Raw genomic sequence first — 13,364 nt, forward strand, 5'->3', positions numbered from 1 at the left:
TTGGCAGGCAGTCCAATACATGTTAAGTGTCAAAATACATGTTAAATGCTATATATATGTATATACATACGTGTACAGTTATCTTGCTGCACAAGAAAAATCAGATCAAGAAGAAAAAGAAAAACTGAAAAATGTAATGGGCTTGAATTGATGCACTAAGGTCCCAAGCACGTGAGGCTAAATAGTAATTGGACCACACTCTATTAATATACATGCTTGCACAAAGAATGGCAAGCAAATACCAACAGAAAGAGTGAGAAAGCTATGTTGTGGTCCACACTCAGTTCCCATGATTCTCTCTCTGGGTTTAGATGGCTCTCTTCATCATTGAACAAGTGGAATTGGTTTGAATCATCTCATTGTTGAAGAAAACCACATCCGTCAGAATTGATCATTGCATAGTCTTGTTTCTGGTTTTAAGATCTGTGGGATATTATCCCAATAGAAACACTGATGGATCAAAGGGTATGCACAGTTTGAAAACTTTTTCAGGATAGTTCCAAATTGCTCTCCAGAATGGTTGGCTCCATTCACAGTTCCACCAACAATGCATCAGTGTCCCAGTCCACCTAACTACCCATTAGTAACATTCATAAACTAAGGAAGAGTTTAGCATGTCCCCTCTACCCTGAGATCATTTTAACTAATCTGATAGGTGTAAAATGGCATTTTAAAGTAATTTTAGTCTACATATAATCAACAATGATCAAGAGCCTTTTTTTACATATGACTATAAATTCTTTTGATTTTTTTTCCTTCAAAAACTACCCATTCATTTCATTCATCAACTGGGGAAATGACTTGTGTTCTCATAGATTTAACAAAGTTCTGTTTACCATTTGAATCTCCTTCTTACGATTACTCCCTATTTTTCTTTGAAATCTCTCTTTTGGCTCTGTCCCTGCTACTTTCTCTTTGCTTCTTAGCCTCATTCTTTATTTAACTCAAACTTGTAAGTTTATTTTGCTTATCTTCTTCCTACTTTCCTAATTTTATTCCATATACCCTTGAAAAAGCCCCAATCTCATCCTACCCCTCAGGTTTTTTTTTTTTAAACCTTGGGGAGCAACAGGGGTTAAGTGACATGTCTAGGGTCACACAGCTAGTATGTGTTAAATGTCTAGGCTGGATTTGAAGTTGGGTCCTCCTGACTCCAGAGTTGCTGTTCTATCCACTGTACCATTTCTGTCCCAAGTTCAGAAGACTGACTCCACTTGTGGATGTTTCCTCCTCAGTCCAGATGAGATTAACACCAATATTGCCAGTCTTCCACCCCCACCTCCATCTTTTGTATTAGTTCTTTCTTCCATGTCTCATTTTTATGAGGTAATTGCTCTTTTTTACCAGCTACTACCCAGTTTTGTTCTTTCGAATCACCCCATCATGCTCAAGTCAGTCACAATCTTTCTTTCAAACTACCTTAGTAGTGATAAAAGTTTGAAAAACCTTAGCAGTAATAATAACCAGTAATTATTCATATTAATAACATTAATCCTACCATAAGAAAACAGTTGCTCTTAATCAGTGCCTTATAAAAAGTCTTTGTTTCCCTGTATTTCTTCTCACACCCCAGGCAGGAAGCCAGCTTTCAAACTCCCTTTTTTTAAGCTCTCAAGAGCCTTCTTCATTTCTTTTCATTTTCTGTCATCAGAGTGGTTCCATCTGCATATCTGAGCCTGGCTTTGTTGATATTTCTACTGGCAACTTTAATTTCAGCTTTGGAGTCCTACATCCTGGCATTTCACATAATATACTTTACCTACAAGTGAAATAAATAAGGTGACTCTGTGCAACCTTGCAGGGTTCCTTTCCCAATCTTAAATCAATCAGTTTGTTCCACATTCAATTCTAGCTGTTGCTTCTTGGCCCCTATGAGGGTTCCTCAAGAGACAAGATGATCTGATTCCCCTATCTGTTTGAGGGTTCCTCAGGAGACAAGATGATCTTGTTTTTGAGGACTCGCCACATTTTGTTGTGATCCATAGTGTCAAAAGCTTTAGTCTAATCAGTTAACCAAAAGTAATTTTTTCCTCCTGAAACTTCCTTGCTTTCTCTTTAATCCATTTATTCTCTAGTTGCTCAGGTCTCTGAAAAGCATCTAGCTCTTCTGTTAAGTCTCAATTCACATGTTGCTGAAGCCTAACCTGAAGAATCTTCAGCCTAGGTTTACTGGTATGTGAAATGATATCTCTAATTCTCTTGGAGAGATCTGGTCTTTCCCATTCTGTTGTTTTCTCTCTTTGGATTTCTCATTTAAGCAATCCTTATTTCTCTCCATAATATTCTCTGGATTCTGATTTCAGGGAGTTATATCTTAAGTCTTTTTTTCTTTTCCCTTTCCTTCTTTCCTCAGCTATTTGAGGAGCCTTATTAGACAGTCATTTTCTTTTCTTGCTTTCTTTTTTTTCCTTTGGAAAGTTTGTTCCAGTTGCTGCTGCTGCTGCCTAGTTCTTCAGGCACTCTATCTACTAGATCCAGTTCCTTGAGTTTATTCGTCACTTTCACAAGCATATTCTTAATGTGGTCATTTAGGTCACACCTCTATGTTCTGATGATTTTCCCTATTTATAAAACATTCAGGGAAAAGTTCTGCCAATAGTATCTTTTGAGGATGGGTACAGTTATGTGATCCTGTCAAATCTCATCCTGTCAACTGCCAGTTAATCAGACCAGTTCTGCTCAAGGAAGGAGTTACATTTCAAATCAAGGTTAGGATCTCCTGAGACTAATGTGGCTCTATAGTATAATTTCCCTATATATCCTTCCAAATTCTGTTTCATAATTTTCACCGTCAGTAGTCAATTTGTCATAGTAAAATCATTTCCACATTAGAAATAAACTTCTAAATAAAAATACCCCTGGATACTGAGAGAACTTAGTTATTTATTCAGTACCAAAAAATCTTTTATCAACATCTTCCCCAGGGTTCATAAGATTTTTTGACTTTTTCCAAAAAGAAGGTCCCAAGTCATCTATTAAGTCCCCAGAAGGATAGGAGAGTTTTTGAGGACTTCTTCACTTTTGTCAATCAGTGAGTTATCATTATTTGTTTCTAAACAAAGCTTGCCCAATTGAAACTTAAGTTATGAAGCATTGTAAGCCCACTTTGGATTAGCTCAATTTATCGTAAAAAAGGTATGATTGCATGACCCGCTAGAGACAATTTTTTCATTAGCAGCACTTCCTACACAATGGTTTCCCCACGATTCCAAACAAGAAAAATTAGAATGTAATAAATGATTTTGTGGATTTGTAATGCTATTTGTTGGGGTTCGCCCCAACTCCTGAGTGAAACAGGCCTTACATGACCAGCATTGCCTGTTCACCTGAGTAATGAAGACTGTGAGCAATGAGGGGTGAGAGCCAGGGTGGTGTGAGACTCCCTTTATAACAAAGACAGCAAGTCCTTTTATCTCCTCAGTGCAGGCCTCTAGTTCTTATTTCTTAATGTAAGTACATCCTAACCCATAGCAGATACATGATTCTCTACAGGAAGCTGCACAGATACAGAGTGAGCATTCCTTTCCTAATAGGGTACATGGTCACTGTATTCTCCTCCAAGGTACAACAAGCCTCTCCTGGGAACTGCCACGTTGCTCCTTTGGGTGGGACTCCCTTCCTCCCAATGCCATTTGCTTACCCTTACAAGGCTACACTCAGTTTACCTGAGCCGTGCCCTGTGTGATGTCCAAGGCTGGCGGGGGGTTGGCAAGTCCTCTTACAGTTACTGACACTCAAATGACATCAATTCAGTTCACTATACTACTTCATGCATCTATCCATCTGAAATCCAGGACTGATTGTCCTCAGTGCACAGTGTGGCAAACTTTAGCTCACTGAAAAAGTTATGCATAGGGCTTTTCTCCCTCTATAAAGAATATGTGTTGCCCAGCTGCTCTCAGTTTCTAGGAGTGGTAGTCGATCAAGTACTTGGCAGACAGAGAATTTATAGCTTATGTCTATGAGAGGCGATTACTGGGAAAGGAGCTAACAAAATGGATTCCAGCTGAACTTTATTCTTTTTGTTCCAGATTTCTTCTCAGATGTCAAGAGGAAACCCCCTAAGTTAGTCTTCCATAGATAATGCATTTTATATTGACTGTGATTCTGGTTGGGTCATTGATCATCTCAGGCAAGGACGCTGAGTGAAAACAATTACTGCTCTGGGGGAGATATGATTTTTTTTTTTAAGGCTTGCTTTGATCAGCCCCAGCTACCCAGCTAGCACATTAATGTCCTAATTAGCCTGTGTTCAAAGCCCACTGGTGTTTCAATCACCTCCATAACTAAATTCCCAAATCTATCCATCTCATTGACAGGCCTCTAACCAGAAGCATACCCATGGACACGCTGGCCTCTTACATAAAAAAGTTACTTAAAAAGTTTCCCCACCTTAGTTGTAAGCCCACTGCTTTCTCAAGGGGCTAGGCTCAGGGCCACAGTACCCCAAAGATGCCACGCTGGACAGACTGTGCTTTTGTGATCCCCACTTCCCTGTGAGCATGTCAATCTTCATCAAAAAAGGAATAACCAATGTATGTTCTGGTATTCTCAGAACATAAGCTTGGGTGTGTCTTAGCAACTTACAGAAATAATTGTTCTGCCCCAAGGGAACAGCTGAATCCTCAGCTTTGAAGAGGTGAGAAGAAAACCCGGAGACACTATAGACAATCTGGCAAAGAAAGAGGGAAAAGGTCCATACTAATACAAGACGCTAACACTTTGTCATTGAATCCAACAGACATGGGCCGACTACAGGAGTACACACTAACTCTCTGCCATTAAAGCCAACCATCCAGCCCAGACATACCAGTTACACAATAATGCTTCCATCAGTGATAACAATACGCCAATGACGTGTTAGCAACATGCTGATTGTATGACAATGACTCACAGACACACTGGATCCAAGGAATCAGAACTTGCCCTCAGGCAGCTTCCCCAATACTGAGCCCAACTATTGAGAGAGTACTGTTATACAATAAGAAATGATAAGCCAGATACTGTCAGAAAAACATGGGAAGACTTACAAGAAGTTAGCAGAAGGAGGACAACAGTGCACTTGGTAACAGCAAGATTGTTCCGTGAAGAACTGGGAATGACGGAGCTATTCTGACAAATATGAAGGACTCATCATGAAAAATGCTCTGTACCTCCAGAAAAAGAACTAATGAAAGTAGAGGCATGTTTTACTTTATTTCTCTTACATTTATTTAATCTGCATGTAACTATGTTTTGCATGACTGCAAATGTATAATCTTTATCAAATTGCTTGCCTTTTCAAAGGGTGGAAAGGACAGGGAAGGAAGGAAATAGAGAATTTGTACTTCAAAAATGTTAAAAGGTGAATGTCAAAATTTGTTTTTATATGTTACAGGGGGGAAATAAAAGATTTAAACATTATATCTACCTTCTAGATTTGTTTGTGAGGATCAAATAAATTAACATCTGTAAAATACTTTGCAAAACTTAAATAGCTCCAGAAATTCTAGCCATTAATATAGAACCAGACTAGGGAGCCATCATTAAGCTAATAAAAGGTAATGGGTTATGGGCATTAAAAAAAGAAAGAGATAGCAAAATAGTACAAGAGAAGGGAACCATAAGGTGGTAGAAAGCAATAAAGAAATTCAGATGGTTACAGTACTCTACTATGCACCAAACTAGTGAAACTGTTCTCATTTCAGTGAATCATCTCTGGCAACAATAGCAAACTGGACGCTATGGTTTTGAGATGAAGAGCACACAAGATCTGTCAGATACTCAGCATCTTTTACAAGTTATCACTGAATTACTGGCAGTGGATGAACAATTATATTTAAAAAGAACTTGTGTTCCACAGGGTGAACCTTCTCCTGAGAAGGCGAGTCTATGGAAGGTTTTCACAGTTGCCAGAGGCCATTTAAAGCACTTGAGGTATGGTTATCAATGGTATGTTGGTAAATGTTTAAATGGCTCTCCAAATGAAAAAAAAAAAAAGGTACCTGTGTGTGGTTTGCCAATTTCCAAGGTGCAACTAGCATCTCCCAGGTGTTTTCCTGTAGACCTGGAAATGTGCTGACCTATTCTGCTGGATGATAAATTGTAAACATGGAGAACAGTACAAAAATATTTCCCTGAAACCTCAAGAGCACCCTTAGAACCCTGAGGGCATCTTGTAGTTGGAAGCAGATTTATCATTGGAATTAAGTACTAAGATACTAGCTCCAGAGTATGGGCAAAATTACACTATTAGGCCCTTTGTCTCTAGTCACAAAAATGGAAATCTCCAAATGCAAAGCTCTTTTTACTGAATGCTATCGTCTCTAATACTGTGCAGGGCCATAGAACAGTAGCAGATAGCTTAGTAGTTCTAGAGTCAGAGCAGCCTGGATTCAAATCCTGCCCCTGATATTCTTCAATAGTGGCATTTATTTTCTCAATGTGGCAGTTGATGACTCTCAACCTCAGTTTGCTAAGTATAAACTGGGGATAAGAATACTTGTTATAACCACCACACAGGGAATGAGATAACATCTTCTGCTACTTAAATCACATGGAATATTTCTCTGCTATAAGAAATGACAAAGGGGAAGCTAGATGGCTCAATGGATAGAGCACCAGCCCTGAGGTCAGGAGGACCTGAGTTCGAATCTGACCTCAGACACTTCCCAGCTGTGTGACCCTGGGCAAGTCACTTAACCCCAATTGCCTCAGGAAAGAAAAAAAAAAAAAGAACTAAAGAATAAGAAATGACAAGGGGAATGCCTTCAGAAATACCTGGGGAGACTTACATGATCCCATATAAAAGCCAGTGGGCAAAACCAGGACATGGTATACAAAAACAACAATCCTGAAGCATAATCAATTGGGAGAGAGAAAGGCTTAGCTATTCAATGCAATGATCCAAATCAGCTAATGTCCATCTTCTGCAAAAAGTCTTATCACAAACTCTCAGAATCAGAGGTTAGATGACCTCAGTTATCTAATTCAGGATAACAGTGACAGAATAATAATCCCATCAGCATTATATACTTAACAAACTGCCATCTTTACTCTGATTAAAAAATCTCTAGGCAGGGGGATCCTACGACTTCTCCAAGTTCCACCTTAGCATATCTCTAATTGTAAAAAAGATTTTCCCAGACTGTCCCTTAAGTTTCCATGTGGTGATGAATGAGACACCTGATGTTGAGGACATAGTTTCTTCATCATTTGAAAGAGAAAAGAGGAGGTGACATGGAAGGGTAGGAGTTGTCACCGAACATCTTGCCCAAAGCAATGGCTTCTCTCCCCCAGCAGTGAAGACTCCCTCAGCTGACTCCTACTGGGAACTGAGGACTTCTCATTGTTAGAACCTGAGCGACCTTGAAGCCCCCTAGAGCTGCCTTCAATTCTCCTCCTCAGGTTCGGCATCAGGTTTTTTACTCTATCATTTATTCTTCCTAATTCTCATCCATTACAGGAGAGCCTCCAAATATTAATGGAATCATGTTTCCTGCACATATTCCCAACTTCCCAAACTTTTCATAATCAATCAATAGTCTTTTAAAAAACATACCTCAATTCCAAAATGTTTATGTGATTTCCTTTCTTTTGAGGTTTTACCCAAAGTTGAAAAGTTACTTACAATTGAACTGAAATATGGACCAGGCTGGTAGCTGGGTAGCTTCCCCATGGGCATCCATCAGTTTAGTACCTCAACACTGTCTCCCTATACATTCTTTTATCTAGTTTTTAATAAATGAAAGATCTTTCCCTGCCTACTCAAAATGTGAAACTGTTCCCAAACAAATAAGGTGTCATTTATATCATTCACAAAGAAATTTGAATCTTTTTAAATCATATACCACAAGATTTTTTTTATCCAAGTGTGTGTGTGTGTGTGTGTGTGTGTGTGTGTGTGTGTGTGTGAGAGAGAGAGAGAGAGAGAGAGAGAGAGAGAGAGAGAGAGAGAGAGAAATGTGTATTAGTGGTATATTTTAAAATAAGGTCCTTTTGTTCCTCTTTAGGATCAATCATCACTTGGAAGAGACACAACATCTTACAGCATTTTATAATCAACTTCAGTTTTTTCCTTCATACAGAAATGATTTCTGCCCTTTTCATCCCCAGATTGCAGTATATCTTCCACTCTGAATGAGTTTCTAAATATCACATGAAAGTACCTGAGTCAGACCTATGTATGGTCTGTATCGGCAGAAGGAGAACCGGAAAGATGGAATGACAGCATCATCCCTCACCCTACGCCCACCTAAGACTTCCTATTGTTCATGCTTTAGGACAAAGAACTCATTTTTTAATGAATTCTTCAATGGAAACCACTAAGCTCCTGGAAGGGTCAGCTCAAGAATCCCTACATCAAGACCTTTCTGGATTTTCCCTGAGTGTCAGTGGCCTCTCTCCCTTTCACTACAGACTCCAGAAAGTTTCCAGACATCAGTAGCCAAGTACAAGAAAACATGGGAGCCACAACCAGAAAATAAAGTAAGCCAGCTTTACTGAGTCTTGCTCTGGCCCTTCCAGCAAGTCAACTACAGGACTGTGTTCCTTACACAGCACAAATAACGCTGACTGGATTCTTCCCACGATCTGTGTGTGCTCACCTGGGGAGGACTCGAAGCCCCCGAGAAGCCTTGTAAGCTCGCCATCCCTCTCGGCTCTTCAGATCTTAAGCTTCAAGGACAGCGCCCACAAGCAGGGAAGACCTGGGCAGGGAGGCCGGGAGGGGTTGGGCCTGCCCATGTTCAATGACTCCTCCCCTCTCAAAGTCTCTGAGCTACAACACCTGGGGCTTTCTGCAAGATACAGAATCACCGCCCTTCCCTGCCCCCCACCCTGTAAGTGGCTGTATTAGCCACATAGGGATCTTGGGGAGCCTGGCCTCCACTCCCCGACCTCTACCACTGCAGCAGTGGAGCACTCGCCCCAGCCCTGCCCACACAGAGCCAGATTCAAGACTAAAAATGATGCCCTTACCTCTTTCTCTTTACATTTTAAATTTGAAAACTTCTCTCTGGCTCCGATCCTACTCACACTGCCCACTCCTGCCCCCTATACTGAGGCCGCAAGAAATGGAGAAGATGCTTACTATACCAGAAATGACCTGTTAGAAATACTCCCATGTGTCCACATCTTAAAGGAGCAGGGGAGGGCAATGGTCAGGGAGCAAGTGATCTACTCACTGGTTTGGTCCTGCTTTCCCTGAGAAGCAAGAGACAAGAGGCCCAAGCCATGCTGCTGTCAACCACCCAAAGAACTTGGGGAATCCTTCCTCATTTTCCCACTGCCCACATCTGATGTGGAAAAAGAAAAAATGTCTTTTTCTTTTTAATTTCTCTCCAGCCTATTTCTCTTTTCAATTGAACAAATCCCCTCTCTACACAGTTGCTTCCAGATACTCCCGCCCCAATACCACTGAGAGGATTAGAAAGAAATAAAATACATTTGACATAGGGAACAGAGGGAAAAAAACATATCTCACATCATCCATGTCCCCATGAAAGGGAAGTAAGGAGGGAGGGAGAAAGAGGCTCAGAAACAAGTTGTTGTTTTTTTTCTTCCAGATATGGAACAATGCCACAAGAAACCTTGTTATGCTAAGCAATAAAGAATTATAGACTGATTACGAACATTTCCCTGTCCAGGTCACCCAAATGAAGTGTCTGAGGCTGGATTTGAACTTGCTGACTGCAGGCTAGGTGCTCTGTGCACTGTGGCTCCCCCCAGCTGCCCCATTTATTTTAATTGCTCCCACCCTGGTTTCAGATACCTTGATTTGGATGGCCAGCTGGGTTGCTCTGCCTCCATACTCCCCTCACTTCAATGCATCCTCCATGAGGCCAACAAAGTGATTTCCCCCAGGCACTGGTCTACCCTGTGGTTCCCAATCCCTTCCAGGATCAAATGCAAAATCCTCCTTCATTCAAAGGCCATCTTGGCTTGGACATGGCTACTTGACCAGCCTTCTCCTCCCTTCCTTCCTGCCCCCTACCCATGGATTTGATGATTCTCACCTTGTTCTTCTGGGATGTAGGCCGACACCTCTCAGCTCAGATCATTCCCTCTGGCTGTCCCCCGGGACTGGAATCCTTTCTTCTCAGTCCAAGTCCCAGTTAAAAACCTCATCTGCCACAGGAAGCCTTTCCCAATCCTGGGTCATTGGAGTGCCTCCCCACCTTTTACCATCTTAGTTATCCCACAGAGCTTGTTTGCACGCATTTGTTTGCTTGTTGTGTGGCTCTCCCCCTTCCCTCCCTCCTTTAGGCCAGGAGCTTCTTGAGGGCAGGGATTGTCCTCTGCCCCTTTCTACCAGACTAAGTCCAATACCTAATAGATAGTAGGCACTGAATAAAACTTTATTGACTGTTCCCATTTGATTCATCTCAAAAACAATTCCTGCTTCCTTCACTCTCACAAACTCCCTCTGTTGATGGGTTCGATTCCACTCCTTTCTACCTGTTTCAACTTTGGCACCTCAATCACTCCATTCCCCACCTCCACCCCACTCAAGTTTCCCCACTTACAGGTTCTTTTGCAACTGCCAATGTCCCTCCTCCTTGAAGATACTTCACTGGACCCTAAATGTGCACTTTTGAGCTGTCACTCAACAACATCGAACAAATACAAATGACTGAGCTCTTCTCAGCCTGACCATGAACTACGGGAATTCTGAAGGATTCATGGTGGAACATGTTATCTATCTGCAAGGAAAGAACTGAGCGACTCCAAAGGCAAGTGGAAGCAAGCTATTTTCACTTTATTTTGTGTGTGTTTTTCCTTTGGGCTGCTTCTTTCACAATTCTTACATGGCAATATGTTTCACATGATTGCACATACATAGTCTTTATCAAATTGCTTACCATTGCAGGAAGAAGGGAGGGAGAAAAACGGGAATGCAAAATTTTGTAAAAGTGAACATTAAAAGTTGTCTTTACATATAGTTGGAAAAATAAAATACTATTTTAAAAAGATTTCTGTCACATGTGAATCTGTTGGAATCTTTACAAATTGTTAAGTCAGTAGAACTGATAGAGACAATACTTATCTAATTTAGCATGGTTCAGTATGATTCATCTGATCCTACAAGAAGATGTTATGGGCCAGATGAAACAAGGTACTAAGTAGAACTGAGAAACAGTGCTTGTGTTCACACCTTTACTCATTGGAGTTCACATGTTTGGGCAATTGCAGGGTTTAGTATGAGATATCTGAATTCACACCTCCCTTAATCCCTCTCTCAGAGGGGAGGAGTCAACCTTTGCAGAATCATATATAAAGAGGCTCTTAGCTTCCGGTGAGTTAGAGTTACTTCAGAACATTCCCAGGGGTCGGAGAGGAGCACTTTGGGAGGAAGCCCACAAACCCTCTGTTTTTCTGTTGGTTGATGACAAGAGAGGCAAGAGAGATTAATTGCATCTTCCACCTTGGTGCTGACTGGAGGCTGAAGGACAAACTTTTGGATTTGGAGACCTTTGGAGGGAGTTCTTGGAACCAAGCAGAGAGATAGGCCTCTAAGAAAACTAATCGGGCTATATTGGAGACAAAAGATCAGAAATTTTAGCACCTGGCTGCATTTGGAGTGATTATTACTTTTAACTGAAACTAAGGCTGGCTCCAGAAAACCTTCCCAAGAAACCTGCTCCCAGAGAGAACCATTATTTTAAAGAAGAAGAACACCACATTCTGGCGCCCTGAACGAGGGACTGACACGCTCCTCAGTGGATTTCAGTGGAAAAGCCTGTGATCTTGATCCAGTGGAAAAGACTCTTCAACCCAGAAATTAGGGTGAGTACAACAAAGAAATTTTATTAAAAGAGTTAAAGTAGAATTTCATCTAAGATAGTACAGATATTTAGAAAACAGCTTTTTGTTTCTGTTCAAGGAAAATGTTTAGAGAGCATTGTCAAAGTTATGAAAAGCCAAGATTTGATTATAATTTTGGAGCAGATCACTGAACTTTTAGAAACTGTTAAAAAAGAATTGGATCCAAATAAGTAGAAGTTAGTGGAAGAGCAACTAGGTGAATATTACAATTCTCCATCCAAACTCAATTTCTAAAAATATACTTTATACATACAATTTAATACAACTGGCTATAAGAAATTATTTAAGTGTTAGAAGGAAGAAAAAAAAGAAAGTGCCAACTATATTAGGTGAAATGGGTGAAAAATCAGATAAAAATGGAGTTAAGTACAATTCTGAGTGTAATACTTCACAGCAGGAGAAATTAGATCATTCCATATCTCATGACCCTCCTTGCCCAATTAACCCTTCATGGATGGAGGAAGAAGGGGGAGGGAGAGAAGCAGAAACACAGTCAGCTTCTCCTATAAAGCATAATATGACAAGATTTAAAAAAAAACATTAATTAAGGCAAAAAATGAAGAAGATAAATCTGATTTTATAAATGCATATCCTGTGATTGAAAAGCTTGACTCTTCAGATTAAAAAGAGAGAAAATACACTCCTTTTAATTTGGAAAAAATTAAAGATTTGAAAAAGGGTTGCTCTCTTTATGGGGCTACATACTCTTATGTTAAAATGTTACTAGATAATTTGTCTTATGAAATCTTAACCCCAAATGATTGGAAATCCATAGCAAAGATATGTTTAGAACCTGGACAAAATTTATTGTGGCTTTCAGAGTTTCATGAATTATATAGGATTCAAGCCCAATGCAATAGGCAAACAGGAGCTATTGAACAAAACACTTTTGACCAACTAGCTGGTGAAGGTCAATATGCAGAAAATTCAAATCAGATTTATTATCCCATACCAGTGTATGAGCAAATTTCTAAGGCTGCAATAAAAGCTTGGAATTCTCTTCCTGGACAGAAAGATGGAAGTAAAGCTTTCACAAAACTAGAGCAAGGTCCCAATGAACCTTTTGCAGATTTTGTGGGACATTTGCAAACAACTGTAATAAGAACCATTGGAGATAATGCTGCCATACTAGAAGTAATGACCAGACATCTGGTTAAGGAAAATGCCAATGAGGTTTGCAAAAGAATTATATGGGGACTAGACAAAGATGCTCCTTTGGAGGAGATCATAAGATGCTGTGCCACAGTGGGCACAAATGCTTATTATACCCAAACTATGATGAACATGGAAAGACGGGGTCCCTCTTGGCAAAGGGCTTCTAGAGAAACTCGTTGATGTTTTCAGTGTGGAAAAGTTGGACATTTAAGAACTCATTGTAGATATGGAGATAGAATGAGAGAACAGGCTGAGAGAATAAAACCCAAAACCCCATGTCCAAAATGTAACCAAGGCTTTCACTGGGCCTCTGAATGTAGATTGACCCAGAGGAATAAGAGGCAGGGTTCAGCTCCAAGTTATCAATCAAAAGACAGATGGGGCATGATAGCAGCTGAGGTTGC

The 13,364-nt window shown here is 40.4% G+C and overlaps 1 long non-coding RNA gene across 1 annotated transcript in view; it reads left to right on the forward strand.

Annotated features, from left to right (window-relative positions):
• LOC127564356 (uncharacterized) overlaps positions 1 to 13,364 on the forward strand; it is a 177,595-nt gene that overhangs the window by 89,044 nt on the left and 75,187 nt on the right. The gene's annotated exons all lie outside the window — the stretch shown is intronic.

The sequence above is a fragment of the Antechinus flavipes genome, chromosome 5 (assembly GCF_016432865.1).
Source record: "Antechinus flavipes isolate AdamAnt ecotype Samford, QLD, Australia chromosome 5, AdamAnt_v2, whole genome shotgun sequence".
Taxonomy (NCBI): Eukaryota; Metazoa; Chordata; class Mammalia; order Dasyuromorphia; family Dasyuridae; genus Antechinus; species Antechinus flavipes.